This window comes from Aphelocoma coerulescens, unplaced genomic scaffold (genome assembly GCF_041296385.1).
Source record: "Aphelocoma coerulescens isolate FSJ_1873_10779 unplaced genomic scaffold, UR_Acoe_1.0 HiC_scaffold_103, whole genome shotgun sequence".
NCBI classification, from domain to species: domain Eukaryota; kingdom Metazoa; phylum Chordata; class Aves; order Passeriformes; family Corvidae; genus Aphelocoma; species Aphelocoma coerulescens.
In genome coordinates this window covers 844,862-862,741 of record NW_027183466.1, presented here as the reverse complement: position 1 = coordinate 862,741, position 17,880 = coordinate 844,862, and positions in this window count along the sequence as shown.

Here is a 17,880-nt window from a genome sequence, read left to right as displayed (position 1 = left end):
CGCAACATCACGGAACCGTAGGTCCATTGTGACACAGCGGGGCCTCATGGAAACAAGGGGACCATTGTGGCAAAGCAGGGTTTAATGGAAGCATGGAGAGCATTGTGACACTAAGGAAACTCCTGGAACCAAGATGACCACTGGCACATAATGGAACCTCATGGAAGCAAGCCTCCACGATGGTTTTGGAGGGCCTCAGGGACCACAGGACCCATTGTGACACAGCAGGACCTGGTGGAACCAAGGAGCCTTTGTGATACTCCACATCCACATGGAAGCCAGGGTGCACTGAGACACAGCGGGGCCTTGTTGGAACCAAAGACACCTCTGCAAAAAGCAGGCTAGCTCATAGAAGCAAGGAGTCCTTTGTTACAACGTAAAAGCTATGCAACCAAGGGACCATTGTGACACTGCGGGGCCTCATGGAACCAATTGTCCATGATGACAGTGCGGATCAAAGGAGACCATGGTGACACTGCGGAACCTGATGGAACCAAGGAGCCATTGTGACACAGTGGGGCCTCATGGAATCAAGGAGACCATTGTGACCCAGGTGTTGCATGGGAAGGCAAGGAGCCATTGTGACACTTTGGGCTTCTTCCCTTGAGCTCTGCAGCTGGCTGTCCCAGCCCAGCGCACCATGTGCCACCTGCTCTCCTCAGGGCTCTGCCTGCACACAGCCCCAGGAGAAGTTTTCCTGTTTGCAAGGAAAGAATGGAAAAGCCGGAGCAGGTTTCCTAAACAACAAACCCCACTCAGGAGCCACATGCTCAGTACAGGCTGCCTGGAACGATGTCCCCTTTCTACAAGGGTCAGTGTGAGCAGGAATGATCTCTGGGAGCAGAATTCTCGGAGTCTTTCCACTGAATTCTCTGTCCCTGTGTCTTGGGGTGACTTTATCATGTGTATCCCCTATTGCTGCTCTATGCCCAGAAGTGAACTTTGTGCATTTCTGTGCCTTTCAACTGAGCCTGAGAGGGGGGAGAGGAAAAAAAACCGGACAAACTTCTCAGAGTGTTTGTTCAAGGACACACATACACGCTCCTCTGCATCCTGCTTGCAGCAAGAGCAGAGGGAAGCAACTTTGTTTCTTTTTAGCCAGTTTTCAGCTCCTTTTCTCTGGGGGGAGATGGAGAGTTGAACTTTGTTTTCCTGGGACTTCGGGGGTTTTTTTTCCCTTCTTCTCTTCTTGACTCTTTCAACATCAGAGCACATTGGGAGAATTTTCTCCCGAGGTGGGGGCCCTGAATGTGGGCCCATGAGCCAGCTGCAAGGAGGAGGAGAGAGACTACACCTACGGAAGTGTTGGGGTTCCTCCCTCCTGCCATGCGGTCATGGGAGAGGGGACCCTGGGGTAGAGGCATGGCCTGGGCACGGGGGGTCTCCCTGCTCCCTGCTCACATGTGCCCTAACCCTGTTCAGCACTGCTTATTTTGTGTTGCCCTGTGTGAGGAGGGCCCTGGTTGTGCCGTGATTGCTCAGTTCTTTGGCAGTGCCCCGCCCATGTGGCTGGAGAAGAAAGAGCTCTGAAACTTCTCTCAAGAATCGCTCCCTGTTTCTTTGCACGGGCCTCGCTGTCTATGGATGTTTCAGGAGACCCCACCGAAACACGGAAGGACTCTCAAATTATCCCAGCTTTCTCTGCACAGCGAGAGCTTTTAATATTTAGCATTGTTATCCTTTTCCTGTGTGTTTGTTAAAAAAATAGTTTTTATCTCTTTCACTTTCTTCCCAGGAAAGTTCTTTTTTCCAAAAACCTGGTGGGGGAGGGCTGGGTGTAACCTGCCTTCTATCAGAGGATATTTTCCTCCACATTTGTCCAAACCAACACAGCCTGTCCTTTCCTGGGTCTCTGTTGCAGATGGAAGCTGCTGGTGCCATTGTCAGCTTGAAGCCCTCTTTTGATGCAAGCAGATGTTGCCAGGTGTGTTCAGCAGCTGTTGCTCAATGCTTATGCCAAGCTATTGTGTTCCTCATGGAACCAAGGAGCCATTGTGACACTGCAGGGGCTGATGGCATCAAGGAGGCAATTGTGACAGTACAGAACCTCCTAGAAACAAGGCTCCATTGTGACACCGTGGGGAATCATGGAATCAAGGAGCCCATTGTGACACGGCTGCATGGAACCAATGGTCCATGGTTACACGGCGGATTCAAGAAGAGCACGGTGACACCACGCAACATCACGGAACCGTAGGTCCATTGTGACACAGCGGGGCCTCATGGAAACAAGGGGACCATTGTGGCAAAGCAGGGTTTAATGGAAGCATGGAGAGCATTGTGACACTAAGGAAACTCCTGGAACCAAGATGACCACTGGCACATAATGGAACCTCATGGAAGCAAGCCTCCACGATGGTTTTGGAGGGCCTCAGGGACCACAGGACCCATTGTGACACAGCAGGACCTGGTGGAACCAAGGAGCCTTTGTGATACTCCACATCCACATGGAAGCCAGGGTGCACTGAGACACAGCGGGGCCTTGTTGGAACCAAAGACACCTCTGCAAAAAGCAGGCTAGCTCATAGAAGCAAGGAGTCCTTTGTTACAACATCAAACCTATGGAAGCAAGGGACCATTGTGACACTGCGGGGCCTCATGGAACCAATTGTCCATGATGACAGTGCGGATCAAAAGAGACCATGGTGACACTGCGGAACCTGATGGAACCAAGGAGCCATTGTGACACAGTGGGGCCTCATGGAATCAAGGAGACCATTGTGACCCAGGTGTTGCATGTGAAGGCAAGGAGCCATTGTGACACTTTGGGCTTCTTCCCTTGAGCTCTGCAGCTGGCTGTCCCAGCCCAGCGCACCATGTGCCACCTGCTCTCCTCAGGGCTCTGCCTGCACACAGCCCCAGGAGAAGTTTTCCTGTTTGCAAGGAAAGAATGGAAAAGCCGGAGCAGGTTTCCTAAACAACAAACCCCACTCAGGAGCCACATGCTCAGTACAGGCTGCCGGGAACGATGTCCCCTTTCTACAAGGGTCAGTGTGAGCAGGAATGAATGATCTCTGGGAGCAGAATTCTCGGAGTCTTTCCACTGAATTCTCTGTCCCTGTGTCTTGGGGTGACTTTATCATGTTTATCCCCCTATTGCTGCTCTATGCCCAGAAGTGAACTTTGTGCATTTCTGTGCCTTTCAACTGAGCCTGAGAGGGGGGAGAGGAAAAAAAAGCCAGACAAACTTCTCAGAGCGTTTGTTCAAGGACACACATACACACTCCTCTGCATCCTGCTTGCAGCAAGAGCAGAGGAAGCAACTTTGTTTCTTTTTAGCCAGTTTTCAGCTCCTTTTCTCTGGAGGGAGATGGAGAGTTGAACTTTGTTTTCCTGGGACTTCGGGGGTTTTTTTTCCCTTCTTCTCTTCTTGACTCTTTCAACATCAGAGCACATTGGGAGAATTTTCTCCCGAGGTGGGGGCCCTGAATGTGGGCCCATGAGCCAGCTGCAAGGAGGAGGAGAGAGACTACACCTACGGAAGTGTTGGGGTTCCTCCCCCCTGCCATGAGGTCATGGGAGAGGGGACCCTGGGGTAGAGGCATGGCCTGGGCACGGGGTCTCCCTGCTCCCTGCTCACATGTGCCCTAATCCTGTTCAGCACTGCTTATTTTGTGTTGCCCTGTGCCAGGAGGGCCCTGGTTGTGCCGTGATTGCTCAGTTCTTTGGCAGTGCCCCGCCCATGTGGCTGGAGAAGAAAGAGCTCTGAAACTTCTCTCAAGAATCGCTCCCTGTTTCTTTGCACGGGCCTCGCTGTCTATGGATGTTTCAGGAGACCCCACCGAAACACGGAAGGACTCTCAAATTATCCCAGCTTTCTCTGCACAGCGAGAGCTTTTAATATTTAGCATTGTTATCCTTTTCCTGGGTGTTTGTTAAAAAAATAGTTTTTATCTCTTTCACTTTCTTCCCAGGAAAATTCTTTTTTCCCGAAGCTGGTGGGGGAGGGCTGGGTGTAACCTGCCTTCTATCAGAGGATATTTTCCTCCACATTTGTCCAAACCGGCACAGCCTGTCCTTTCCTGGGTGTCTGTTTCAGATGGAAGCTGCTGGTGCCATTGTCAGCTTGAAGCCCTCTTTTGATGCAAGCAGATGTTGCCAGGTGTGTTCAGCAGCTGTTGCTCAATGCTTATGCCAAGCTATTGTGTTCCTCATGGAACCAAGGAGCCATTGTGACACTGCAGGGGCTGATGGCATCAAGGAGGCAATTGTGACAGTACAGAACCTCCTAGAAACAAGGCTCCATTGTGACACTGTGGGGAATCATGGAATCAAGGAGCCCATTGTGACACGGCTGCATGGAACCAATGGTCCATGGATACACGGCGGATTCAAGAAGAGCACGGTGACACCACGCAACATCATGGAAACGTACGTCCATTGTGACACAGCAAGGCCGCATGGAAACAAGGGGACCATTGTGGCAAAGCAGGGCCTAATGGAAGCCTGGAGAGCATTGTGACATTGTGGGGAATCATGGAAACATGGAGAGCATTGTGACACTAAGGAAACTCCTGGAACCAAGATGACCACTGGCACATAATGGAACCTCATGGAAGCAAGCATCCATGATGACTTTGGAGGGCCTCAGGGACCACAGGACCCATTGTGACACAGCAGGACCTGGTGGAACCAAGGAGCCTTTGTGATACTCCAGATCCACATGGAAGCCAGGGTGCACTGAGACACAGCGGGGCCTTGTTGGAACCAAAGACACCTCTGCAAAAAGCAGGCTAGCTCATAGAAGCAAGGAGTCCATTGTTACAACATCAAAGCTATGCAACCAAGGGACCATTGTGACACTGCGGGGCCTCATGGAACCAATTGTCCATGATGACAGTGCGGATCAAAGGAGACCATGGTGACACTGCGGAACCTGATGGAACCAAGGAGCCATTGTGACAGAGTGGGGCCTCATGGAATCAAGGAGACCATTGTGACCCAGGTGTTGCATGGGAAGGCAAGGAGCCATTGTGACACTTTGGGCTTCTTCCCTTGAGCTCTGCAGCTGGCTGTCCCAGCCCAGCGCACCATGTGCCACCTGCTCTCCTCAGGGCTCTGCCTGCACACAGCCCCAGGAGAAGTTTTCCTGTTTGCAAGGAAAGAATGGAAAAGCCGGAGCAGGTTTCCTAAACAACAAACCCCACTCAGGAGCCACATGCTCAGTACAGGCTGCCTGGAACGATGTCCCCTTTCTACAAGGGTCAGTGTGAGCAGGAATGATCTCTGGGAGCAGAATTCTCGGAGTCTTTCCACTGAATTCTCTGTCCCTGTGTCTTGGGGTGACTTTATCATGTGTATCCCCTATTGCTGCTCTATGCCCAGAAGTGAACTTTGTGCATTTCTGTGCCTTTCAACTGAGCCTGAGAGGGGGGAGAGGAAAAAAAACCGGACAAACTTCTCAGAGCGTTTGTTCAAGGACACACATACACACTCCTCTGCATCCTGCTTGCAGCAAGAGCAGAGGGAAGCAACTTTGTTTCTTTTTAGCCAGTTTTCAGCTCCTTTTCTCTGGGGGGAGATGGAGAGTTGAACTTTGTTTTCCTGGGACTTCGGGGGTTTTTTTTCCCTTCTTCTCTTCTTGACTCTTTCAACATCAGAGCACATTGGGAGAATTTTCTCCCGAGGTGGGGGCCCTGAATGTGGGCCCATGAGCCAGCTGCAAGGAGGAGGAGAGAGACTGCACCTACGGAAGTGTTGGGGTTCCTCCCTCCTGCCATGCGGTCATGGGAGAGGGGACCCTGGGGTAGAGGCATGGCCTGGGCACGGGGGGTCTCCCTGCTCCCTGCTCACATGTGCCCTAACCCTGTTCAGCACTGCTTATTTTGTGTTGCCCTGTGTGAGGAGGGCCCTGGTTGTGCCGTGATTGCTCAGTTCTTTGGCAGTGCCCCGCCCATGTGGCTGGAGAAGAAAGAGCTCTGAAACTTCTCTCAAGAATCGCTCCCTGTTTCTTTGCACGGGCCTCGCTGTCTATGGATGTTTCAGGAGACCCCACCGAAACACGGAAGGACTCTCAAATTATCCCAGCTTTCTCTGCACAGCGAGAGCTTTTAATATTTAGCATTGCTATCCTTTTCCTGTGTGTTTGTTAAAAAAATAGGTTTTATCTCTTTCACTTTCTTCCCAGGAAAATTCTTTTTTCCCAAACCTGGTGGGGGAGGGCTGGGTGTAACCTGCCTTCTATCAGAGGATATTTTCCTCCACATTTGTCCAAACCGGCACAGCCTGTCCTTTCCTGGGTGTCTGTTTCAGATGGAAGCTGCTGGTGCCATTGTCAGCTTGAAGCCCTCTTTTGATGCAAGCAGATGTTGCCAGGTGTGTTCAGCAGCTGTTGCTCAATGCTTATGCCAAGCTATTGTGTTCCTCATGGAACCAAGGAGCCATTGTGACACTGCAGGGGCTGATGGCATCAAGGAGGCAATTGTGACAGTACAGAACCTCCTAGAAACAAGGCTCCATTGTGACACCGTGGGGAATCATGGAATCAAGGAGCCCATTGTGACACGGCTGCATGGAACCAATGGTCCATGGTTACACGGCGGATTCAAGAAGAGCACGGTGACACCACGCAACATCACGGAACCGTAGGTCCATTGTGACACAGCGGGGCCTCATGGAAACAAGGGGACCATTGTGGCAAAGCAGGGTTTAATGGAAGCATGGAGAGCATTGTGACACTAAGGAAACTCCTGGAACCAAGATGACCACTGGCACATAATGGAACCTCATGGAAGCAAGCCTCCACGATGGTTTTGGAGGGCCTCAGGGACCACAGGACCCATTGTGACACAGCAGGACCTGGTGGAACCAAGGAGCCTTTGTGATACTCCACATCCACATGGAAGCCAGGGTGCACTGAGACACAGCGGGGCCTTGTTGGAACCAAAGACACCTCTGCAAAAAGCAGGCTAGCTCATAGAAGCAAGGAGTCCTTTGTTACAACGTAAAAGCTATGCAACCAAGGGACCATTGTGACACTGCGGGGCCTCATGGAACCAATTGTCCATGATGACAGTGCGGATCAAAGGAGACCATGGTGACACTGCGGAACCTGATGGAACCAAGGAGCCATTGTGACACAGTGGGGCCTCATGGAATCAAGGAGACCATTGTGACCCAGGTGTTGCATGGGAAGGCAAGGAGCCATTGTGACACTTTGGGCTTCTTCCCTTGAGCTCTGCAGCTGGCTGTCCCAGCCCAGCGCACCATGTGCCACCTGCTCTCCTCAGGGCTCTGCCTGCACACAGCCCCAGGAGAAGTTTTCCTGTTTGCAAGGAAAGAATGGAAAAGCCGGAGCAGGTTTCCTAAACAACAAACCCCACTCAGGAGCCACATGCTCAGTACAGGCTGCCTGGAACGATGTCCCCTTTCTACAAGGGTCAGTGTGAGCAGGAATGATCTCTGGGAGCAGAATTCTCGGAGTCTTTCCACTGAATTCTCTGTCCCTGTGTCTTGGGGTGACTTTATCATGTGTATCCCCTATTGCTGCTCTATGCCCAGAAGTGAACTTTGTGCATTTCTGTGCCTTTCAACTGAGCCTGAGAGGGGGGAGAGGAAAAAAAACCGGACAAACTTCTCAGAGCGTTTGTTCAAGGACACACATACACACTCCTCTGCATCCTGCTTGCAGCAAGAGCAGAGGGAAGCAACTTTGTTTCTTTTTAGCCAGTTTTCAGCTCCTTTTCTCTGGGGGGAGATGGAGAGTTGAACTTTGTTTTCCTGGGACTTCGGGGGTTTTTTTTCCCTTCTTCTCTTCTTGACTCTTTCAACATCAGAGCACATTGGGAGAATTTTCTCCCGAGGTGGGGGCCCTGAATGTGGGCCCATGAGCCAGCTGCAAGGAGGAGGAGAGAGACTACACCTACGGAAGTGTTGGGGTTCCTCCCTCCTGCCATGCGGTCATGGGAGAGGGGACCCTGGGGTAGAGGCATGGCCTGGGCACGGGGGGTCTCCCTGCTCCCTGCTCACATGTGCCCTAACCCTGTTCAGCACTGCTTATTTTGTGTTGCCCTGTGTGAGGAGGGCCCTGGTTGTGCCGTGATTGCTCAGTTCTTTGGCAGTGCCCCGCCCATGTGGCTGGAGAAGAAAGAGCTCTGAAACTTCTCTCAAGAATCGCTCCCTGTTTCTTTGCACGGGCCTCGCTGTCTATGGATGTTTCAGGAGACCCCACCGAAACACGGAAGGACTCTCAAATTATCCCAGCTTTCTCTGCACAGCGAGAGCTTTTAATATTTAGCATTGTTATCCTTTTCCTGTGTGTTTGTTAAAAAAATAGTTTTTATCTCTTTCACTTTCTTCCCAGGAAAGTTCTTTTTTCCAAAAACCTGGTGGGGGAGGGCTGGGTGTAACCTGCCTTCTATCAGAGGATATTTTCCTCCACATTTGTCCAAACCAACACAGCCTGTCCTTTCCTGGGTCTCTGTTGCAGATGGAAGCTGCTGGTGCCATTGTCAGCTTGAAGCCCTCTTTTGATGCAAGCAGATGTTGCCAGGTGTGTTCAGCAGCTGTTGCTCAATGCTTATGCCAAGCTATTGTGTTCCTCATGGAACCAAGGAGCCATTGTGACACTGCAGGGGCTGATGGCATCAAGGAGGCAATTGTGACAGTACAGAACCTCCTAGAAACAAGGCTCCATTGTGACACCGTGGGGAATCATGGAATCAAGGAGCCCATTGTGACACGGCTGCATGGAACCAATGGTCCATGGTTACACGGCGGATTCAAGAAGAGCACGGTGACACCACGCAACATCACGGAACCGTAGGTCCATTGTGACACAGCGGGGCCTCATGGAAACAAGGGGACCATTGTGGCAAAGCAGGGTTTAATGGAAGCATGGAGAGCATTGTGACACTAAGGAAACTCCTGGAACCAAGATGACCACTGGCACATAATGGAACCTCATGGAAGCAAGCCTCCACGATGGTTTTGGAGGGCCTCAGGGACCACAGGACCCATTGTGACACAGCAGGACCTGGTGGAACCAAGGAGCCTTTGTGATACTCCACATCCACATGGAAGCCAGGGTGCACTGAGACACAGCGGGGCCTTGTTGGAACCAAAGACACCTCTGCAAAAAGCAGGCTAGCTCATAGAAGCAAGGAGTCCTTTGTTACAACATCAAACCTATGGAAGCAAGGGACCATTGTGACACTGCGGGGCCTCATGGAACCAATTGTCCATGATGACAGTGCGGATCAAAAGAGACCATGGTGACACTGCGGAACCTGATGGAACCAAGGAGCCATTGTGACACAGTGGGGCCTCATGGAATCAAGGAGACCATTGTGACCCAGGTGTTGCATGTGAAGGCAAGGAGCCATTGTGACACTTTGGGCTTCTTCCCTTGAGCTCTGCAGCTGGCTGTCCCAGCCCAGCGCACCATGTGCCACCTGCTCTCCTCAGGGCTCTGCCTGCACACAGCCCCAGGAGAAGTTTTCCTGTTTGCAAGGAAAGAATGGAAAAGCCGGAGCAGGTTTCCTAAACAACAAACCCCACTCAGGAGCCACATGCTCAGTACAGGCTGCCGGGAACGATGTCCCCTTTCTACAAGGGTCAGTGTGAGCAGGAATGAATGATCTCTGGGAGCAGAATTCTCGGAGTCTTTCCACTGAATTCTCTGTCCCTGTGTCTTGGGGTGACTTTATCATGTTTATCCCCCTATTGCTGCTCTATGCCCAGAAGTGAACTTTGTGCATTTCTGTGCCTTTCAACTGAGCCTGAGAGGGGGGAGAGGAAAAAAAAGCCAGACAAACTTCTCAGAGCGTTTGTTCAAGGACACACATACACACTCCTCTGCATCCTGCTTGCAGCAAGAGCAGAGGAAGCAACTTTGTTTCTTTTTAGCCAGTTTTCAGCTCCTTTTCTCTGGAGGGAGATGGAGAGTTGAACTTTGTTTTCCTGGGACTTCGGGGGTTTTTTTTCCCTTCTTCTCTTCTTGACTCTTTCAACATCAGAGCACATTGGGAGAATTTTCTCCCGAGGTGGGGGCCCTGAATGTGGGCCCATGAGCCAGCTGCAAGGAGGAGGAGAGAGACTACACCTCCGGAAGTGTTGGGGTTCCTCCCCCCTGCCATGAGGTCATGGGAGAGGGGACCCTGGGGTAGAGGCATGGCCTGGGCACGGGGTCTCCCTGCTCCCTGCTCACATGTGCCCTAATCCTGTTCAGCACTGCTTATTTTGTGTTGCCCTGTGCCAGGAGGGCCCTGGTTGTGCCGTGATTGCTCAGTTCTTTGGCAGTGCCCCGCCCATGTGGCTGGAGAAGAAAGAGCTCTGAAACTTCTCTCAAGAATCGCTCCCTATTTCTTTGCACGGGCCTCGCTGTCTATGGATGTTTCAGGAGACCCCACCGAAACACGGAAGGACTCTCAAATTATCCCAGCTTTCTCTGCACAGCGAGAGGTTTTAATATTTAGCATTGTTATCCTTTTCCTGGGTGTTTGTTAAAAAAATAGTTTTTATCTCTTTCACTTTCTTCCCAGGAAAATTCTTTTTTCCCGAAGCTGGTGGGGGAGGGCTGGGTGTAACCTGCCTTCTATCAGAGGATATTTTCCTCCACATTTGTCCAAACCGGCACAGCCTGTCCTTTCCTGGGTGTCTGTTTCAGATGGAAGCTGCTGGTGCCATTGTCAGCTTGAAGCCCTCTTTTGATGCAAGCAGATGTTGCCAGGTGTGTTCAGCAGCTGTTGCTCAATGCTTATGCCAAGCTATTGTGTTCCTCATGGAACCAAGGAGCCATTGTGACACTGCAGGGGCTGATGGCATCAAGGAGGCAATTGTGACAGTACAGAACCTCCTAGAAACAAGGCTCCATTGTGACACTGTGGGGAATCATGGAATCAAGGAGCCCATTGTGACACGGCTGCATGGAACCAATGGTCCATGGTTACACGGCGGATTCAAGAAGAGCACGGTGACACCACGCAACATCATGGAACCGTACGTCCATTGTGACACAGCAAGGCCGCATGGAAACAAGGGGACCATTGTGGCAAAGCAGGGCCTAATGGAAGCCTGGAGAGCATTGTGACATTGTGGGGAATCATGGAAACATGGAGAGCATTGTGACACTAAGGAAACTCCTGGAACCAAGATGACCACTGGCACATAATGGAACCTCATGGAAGCAAGCATCCATGATGACTTTGGAGGGCCTCAGGGACCACAGGACCCATTGTGACACAGCAGGACCTGGTGGAACCAAGGAGCCTTTGTGATACTCCAGATCCACATGGAAGCCAGGGTGCACTGAGACACAGCGGGGCCTTGTTGGAACCAAAGACACCTCTGCAAAAAGCAGGCTAGCTCATAGAAGCAAGGAGTCCTTTGTTACAACGTAAAAGCTATGCAACCAAGGGACCATTGTGACACTGCGGGGCCTCATGGAACCAATTGTCCATGATGACAGTGCGGATCAAAGGAGACCATGGTGACACTGCGGAACCTGATGGAACCAAGGAGCCATTGTGACACAGTGGGGCCTCATGGAATCAAGGAGACCATTGTGACCCAGGTGTTGCATGGGAAGGCAAGGAGCCATTGTGACACTTTGGGCTTCTTCCCTTGAGCTCTGCAGCTGGCTGTCCCAGCCCAGCGCACCATGTGCCACCTGCTCTCCTCAGGGCTCTGCCTGCACACAGCCCCAGGAGAAGTTTTCCTGTTTGCAAGGAAAGAATGGAAAAGCCGGAGCAGGTTTCCTAAACAACAAACCCCACTCAGGAGCCACATGCTCAGTACAGGCTGCCTGGAACGATGTCCCCTTTCTACAAGGGTCAGTGTGAGCAGGAATGATCTCTGGGAGCAGAATTCTCGGAGTCTTTCCACTGAATTCTCTGTCCCTGTGTCTTGGGGTGACTTTATCATGTGTATCCCCTATTGCTGCTCTATGCCCAGAAGTGAACTTTGTGCATTTCTGTGCCTTTCAACTGAGCCTGAGAGGGGGGAGAGGAAAAAAAACCGGACAAACTTCTCAGAGCGTTTGTTCAAGGACACACATACACACTCCTCTGCATCCTGCTTGCAGCAAGAGCAGAGGGAAGCAACTTTGTTTCTTTTTAGCCAGTTTTCAGCTCCTTTTCTCTGGGGGGAGATGGAGAGTTGAACTTTGTTTTCCTGGGACTTCGGGGGTTTTTTTTCCCTTCTTCTCTTCTTGACTCTTTCAACATCAGAGCACATTGGGAGAATTTTCTCCCGAGGTGGGGGCCCTGAATGTGGGCCCATGAGCCAGCTGCAAGGAGGAGGAGAGAGACTGCACCTACGGAAGTGTTGGGGTTCCTCCCTCCTGCCATGCGGTCATGGGAGAGGGGACCCTGGGGTAGAGGCATGGCCTGGGCACGGGGGGTCTCCCTGCTCCCTGCTCACATGTGCCCTAACCCTGTTCAGCACTGCTTATTTTGTGTTGCCCTGTGTGAGGAGGGCCCTGGTTGTGCCGTGATTGCTCAGTTCTTTGGCAGTGCCCCGCCCATGTGGCTGGAGAAGAAAGAGCTCTGAAACTTCTCTCAAGAATCGCTCCCTGTTTCTTTGCACGGGCCTCGCTGTCTATGGATGTTTCAGGAGACCCCACCGAAACACGGAAGGACTCTCAAATTATCCCAGCTTTCTCTGCACAGCGAGAGCTTTTAATATTTAGCATTGTTATCCTTTTCCTGTGTGTTTGTTAAAAAAATAGTTTTTATCTCTTTCACTTTCTTCCCAGGAAAATTCTTTTTTCCCAAACCTGGTGGGGGAGGGCTGGGTGTAACCTGCCTTCTATCAGAGGATATTTTCCTCCACATTTGTCCAAACCGGCACAGCCTGTCCTTTCCTGGGTGTCTGTTTCAGATGGAAGCTGCTGGTGCCATTGTCAGCTTGAAGCCCTCTTTTGATGCAAGCAGATGTTGCCAGGTGTGTTCAGCAGCTGTTGCTCAATGCTTATGCCAAGCTATTGTGTTCCTCATGGAACCAAGGAGCCATTGTGACACTGCAGGGGCTGATGGCATCAAGGAGGCAATTGTGACAGTACAGAACCTCCTAGAAACAAGGCTCCATTGTGACACCGTGGGGAATCATGGAATCAAGGAGCCCATTGTGACACGGCTGCATGGAACCAATGGTCCATGGTTACACGGCGGATTCAAGAAGAGCACGGTGACACCACGCAACATCACGGAACCGTAGGTCCATTGTGACACAGCGGGGCCTCATGGAAACAAGGGGACCATTGTGGCAAAGCAGGGTTTAATGGAAGCATGGAGAGCATTGTGACACTAAGGAAACTCCTGGAACCAAGATGACCACTGGCACATAATGGAACCTCATGGAAGCAAGCCTCCACGATGGTTTTGGAGGGCCTCAGGGACCACAGGACCCATTGTGACACAGCAGGACCTGGTGGAACCAAGGAGCCTTTGTGATACTCCACATCCACATGGAAGCCAGGGTGCACTGAGACACAGCGGGGCCTTGTTGGAACCAAAGACACCTCTGCAAAAAGCAGGCTAGCTCATAGAAGCAAGGAGTCCTTTGTTACAACGTAAAAGCTATGCAACCAAGGGACCATTGTGACACTGCGGGGCCTCATGGAACCAATTGTCCATGATGACAGTGCGGATCAAAGGAGACCATGGTGACACTGCGGAACCTGATGGAACCAAGGAGCCATTGTGACACAGTGGGGCCTCATGGAATCAAGGAGACCATTGTGACCCAGGTGTTGCATGGGAAGGCAAGGAGCCATTGTGACACTTTGGGCTTCTTCCCTTGAGCTCTGCAGCTGGCTGTCCCAGCCCAGCGCACCATGTGCCACCTGCTCTCCTCAGGGCTCTGCCTGCACACAGCCCCAGGAGAAGTTTTCCTGTTTGCAAGGAAAGAATGGAAAAGCCGGAGCAGGTTTCCTAAACAACAAACCCCACTCAGGAGCCACATGCTCAGTACAGGCTGCCTGGAACGATGTCCCCTTTCTACAAGGGTCAGTGTGAGCAGGAATGATCTCTGGGAGCAGAATTCTCGGAGTCTTTCCACTGAATTCTCTGTCCCTGTGTCTTGGGGTGACTTTATCATGTGTATCCCCTATTGCTGCTCTATGCCCAGAAGTGAACTTTGTGCATTTCTGTGCCTTTCAACTGAGCCTGAGAGGGGGGAGAGGAAAAAAAACCGGACAAACTTCTCAGAGCGTTTGTTCAAGGACACACATACACACTCCTCTGCATCCTGCTTGCAGCAAGAGCAGAGGGAAGCAACTTTGTTTCTTTTTAGCCAGTTTTCAGCTCCTTTTCTCTGGGGGGAGATGGAGAGTTGAACTTTGTTTTCCTGGGACTTCGGGGGTTTTTTTTCCCTTCTTCTCTTCTTGACTCTTTCAACATCAGAGCACATTGGGAGAATTTTCTCCCGAGGTGGGGGCCCTGAATGTGGGCCCATGAGCCAGCTGCAAGGAGGAGGAGAGAGACTACACCTACGGAAGTGTTGGGGTTCCTCCCTCCTGCCATGCGGTCATGGGAGAGGGGACCCTGGGGTAGAGGCATGGCCTGGGCACGGGGGGTCTCCCTGCTCCCTGCTCACATGTGCCCTAACCCTGTTCAGCACTGCTTATTTTGTGTTGCCCTGTGTGAGGAGGGCCCTGGTTGTGCCGTGATTGCTCAGTTCTTTGGCAGTGCCCCGCCCATGTGGCTGGAGAAGAAAGAGCTCTGAAACTTCTCTCAAGAATCGCTCCCTGTTTCTTTGCACGGGCCTCGCTGTCTATGGATGTTTCAGGAGACCCCACCGAAACACGGAAGGACTCTCAAATTATCCCAGCTTTCTCTGCACAGCGAGAGCTTTTAATATTTAGCATTGTTATCCTTTTCCTGTGTGTTTGTTAAAAAAATAGTTTTTATCTCTTTCACTTTCTTCCCAGGAAAGTTCTTTTTTCCAAAAACCTGGTGGGGGAGGGCTGGGTGTAACCTGCCTTCTATCAGAGGATATTTTCCTCCACATTTGTCCAAACCAACACAGCCTGTCCTTTCCTGGGTCTCTGTTGCAGATGGAAGCTGCTGGTGCCATTGTCAGCTTGAAGCCCTCTTTTGATGCAAGCAGATGTTGCCAGGTGTGTTCAGCAGCTGTTGCTCAATGCTTATGCCAAGCTATTGTGTTCCTCATGGAACCAAGGAGCCATTGTGACACTGCAGGGGCTGATGGCATCAAGGAGGCAATTGTGACAGTACAGAACCTCCTAGAAACAAGGCTCCATTGTGACACCGTGGGGAATCATGGAATCAAGGAGCCCATTGTGACACGGCTGCATGGAACCAATGGTCCATGGTTACACGGCGGATTCAAGAAGAGCACGGTGACACCACGCAACATCACGGAACCGTAGGTCCATTGTGACACAGCGGGGCCTCATGGAAACAAGGGGACCATTGTGGCAAAGCAGGGTTTAATGGAAGCATGGAGAGCATTGTGACACTAAGGAAACTCCTGGAACCAAGATGACCACTGGCACATAATGGAACCTCATGGAAGCAAGCCTCCACGATGGTTTTGGAGGGCCTCAGGGACCACAGGACCCATTGTGACACAGCAGGACCTGGTGGAACCAAGGAGCCTTTGTGATACTCCACATCCACATGGAAGCCAGGGTGCACTGAGACACAGCGGGGCCTTGTTGGAACCAAAGACACCTCTGCAAAAAGCAGGCTAGCTCATAGAAGCAAGGAGTCCTTTGTTACAACATCAAACCTATGGAAGCAAGGGACCATTGTGACACTGCGGGGCCTCATGGAACCAATTGTCCATGATGACAGTGCGGATCAAAAGAGACCATGGTGACACTGCGGAACCTGATGGAACCAAGGAGCCATTGTGACACAGTGGGGCCTCATGGAATCAAGGAGACCATTGTGACCCAGGTGTTGCATGGGAAGGCAAGGAGCCATTGTGACACTTTGGGCTTCTTCCCTTGAGCTCTGCAGCTGGCTGTCCCAGCCCAGCGCACCATGTGCCACCTGCTCTCCTCAGGGCTCTGCCTGCACACAGCCCCAGGAGAAGTTTTCCTGTTTGCAAGGAAAGAATGGAAAAGCCGGAGCAGGTTTCCTAAACAACAAACCCCACTCAGGAGCCACATGCTCAGTACAGGCTGCCTGGAACGATGTCCCCTTTCTACAAGGGTCAGTGTGAGCAGGAATGATCTCTGGGAGCAGAATTCTCGGAGTCTTTCCACTGAATTCTCTGTCCCTGTGTCTTGGGGTGACTTTATCATGTGTATCCCCTATTGCTGCTCTATGCCCAGAAGTGAACTTTGTGCATTTCTGTGCCTTTCAACTGAGCCTGAGAGGGGGGAGAGGAAAAAAAACCGGACAAACTTCTCAGAGCGTTTGTTCAAGGACACACATACACACTCCTCTGCATCCTGCTTGCAGCAAGAGCAGAGGGAAGCAACTTTGTTTCTTTTTAGCCAGTTTTCAGCTCCTTTTCTCTGGGGGGAGATGGAGAGTTGAACTTTGTTTTCCTGGGACTTCGGGGGTTTTTTTTCCCTTCTTCTCTTCTTGACTCTTTCAACATCAGAGCACATTGGGAGAATTTTCTCCCGAGGTGGGGGCCCTGAATGTGGGCCCATGAGCCAGCTGCAAGGAGGAGGAGAGAGACTGCACCTACGGAAGTGTTGGGGTTCCTCCCTCCTGCCATGCGGTCATGGGAGAGGGGACCCTGGGGTAGAGGCATGGCCTGGGCACGGGGGGTCTCCCTGCTCCCTGCTCACATGTGCCCTAACCCTGTTCAGCACTGCTTATTTTGTGTTGCCCTGTGTGAGGAGGGCCCTGGTTGTGCCGTGATTGCTCAGTTCTTTGGCAGTGCCCCGCCCATGTGGCTGGAGAAGAAAGAGCTCTGAAACTTCTCTCAAGAATCGCTCCCTGTTTCTTTGCACGGGCCTCGCTGTCTATGGATGTTTCAGGAGACCCCACCGAAACACGGAAGGACTCTCAAATTATCCCAGCTTTCTCTGCACAGCGAGAGCTTTTAATATTTAGCATTGCTATCCTTTTCCTGTGTGTTTGTTAAAAAAATAGGTTTTATCTCTTTCACTTTCTTCCCAGGAAAATTCTTTTTTCCCAAACCTGGTGGGGGAGGGCTGGGTGTAACCTGCCTTCTATCAGAGGATATTTTCCTCCACATTTGTCCAAACCGGCACAGCCTGTCCTTTCCTGGGTGTCTGTTTCAGATGGAAGCTGCTGGTGCCATTGTCAGCTTGAAGCCCTCTTTTGATGCAAGCAGATGTTGCCAGGTGTGTTCAGCAGCTGTTGCTCAATGCTTATGCCAAGCTATTGTGTTCCTCATGGAACCAAGGAGCCATTGTGACACTGCAGGGGCTGATGGCATCAAGGAGGCAATTGTGACAGTACAGAACCTCCTAGAAACAAGGCTCCATTGTGACACCGTGGGGAATCATGGAATCAAGGAGCCCATTGTGACACGGCTGCATGGAACCAATGGTCCATGGTTACACGGCGGATTCAAGAAGAGCACGGTGACACCACGCAACATCACGGAACCGTAGGTCCATTGTGACACAGCGGGGCCTCATGGAAACAAGGGGACCATTGTGGCAAAGCAGGGTTTAATGGAAGCATGGAGAGCATTGTGACACTAAGGAAACTCCTGGAACCAAGATGACCACTGGCACATAATGGAACCTCATGGAAGCAAGCCTCCACGATGGTTTTGGAGGGCCTCAGGGACCACAGGACCCATTGTGACACAGCAGGACCTGGTGGAACCAAGGAGCCTTTGTGATACTCCACATCCACATGGAAGCCAGGGTGCACTGAGACACAGCGGGGCCTTGTTGGAACCAAAGACACCTCTGCAAAAAGCAGGCTAGCTCATAGAAGCAAGGAGTCCTTTGTTACAACGTAAAAGCTATGCAACCAA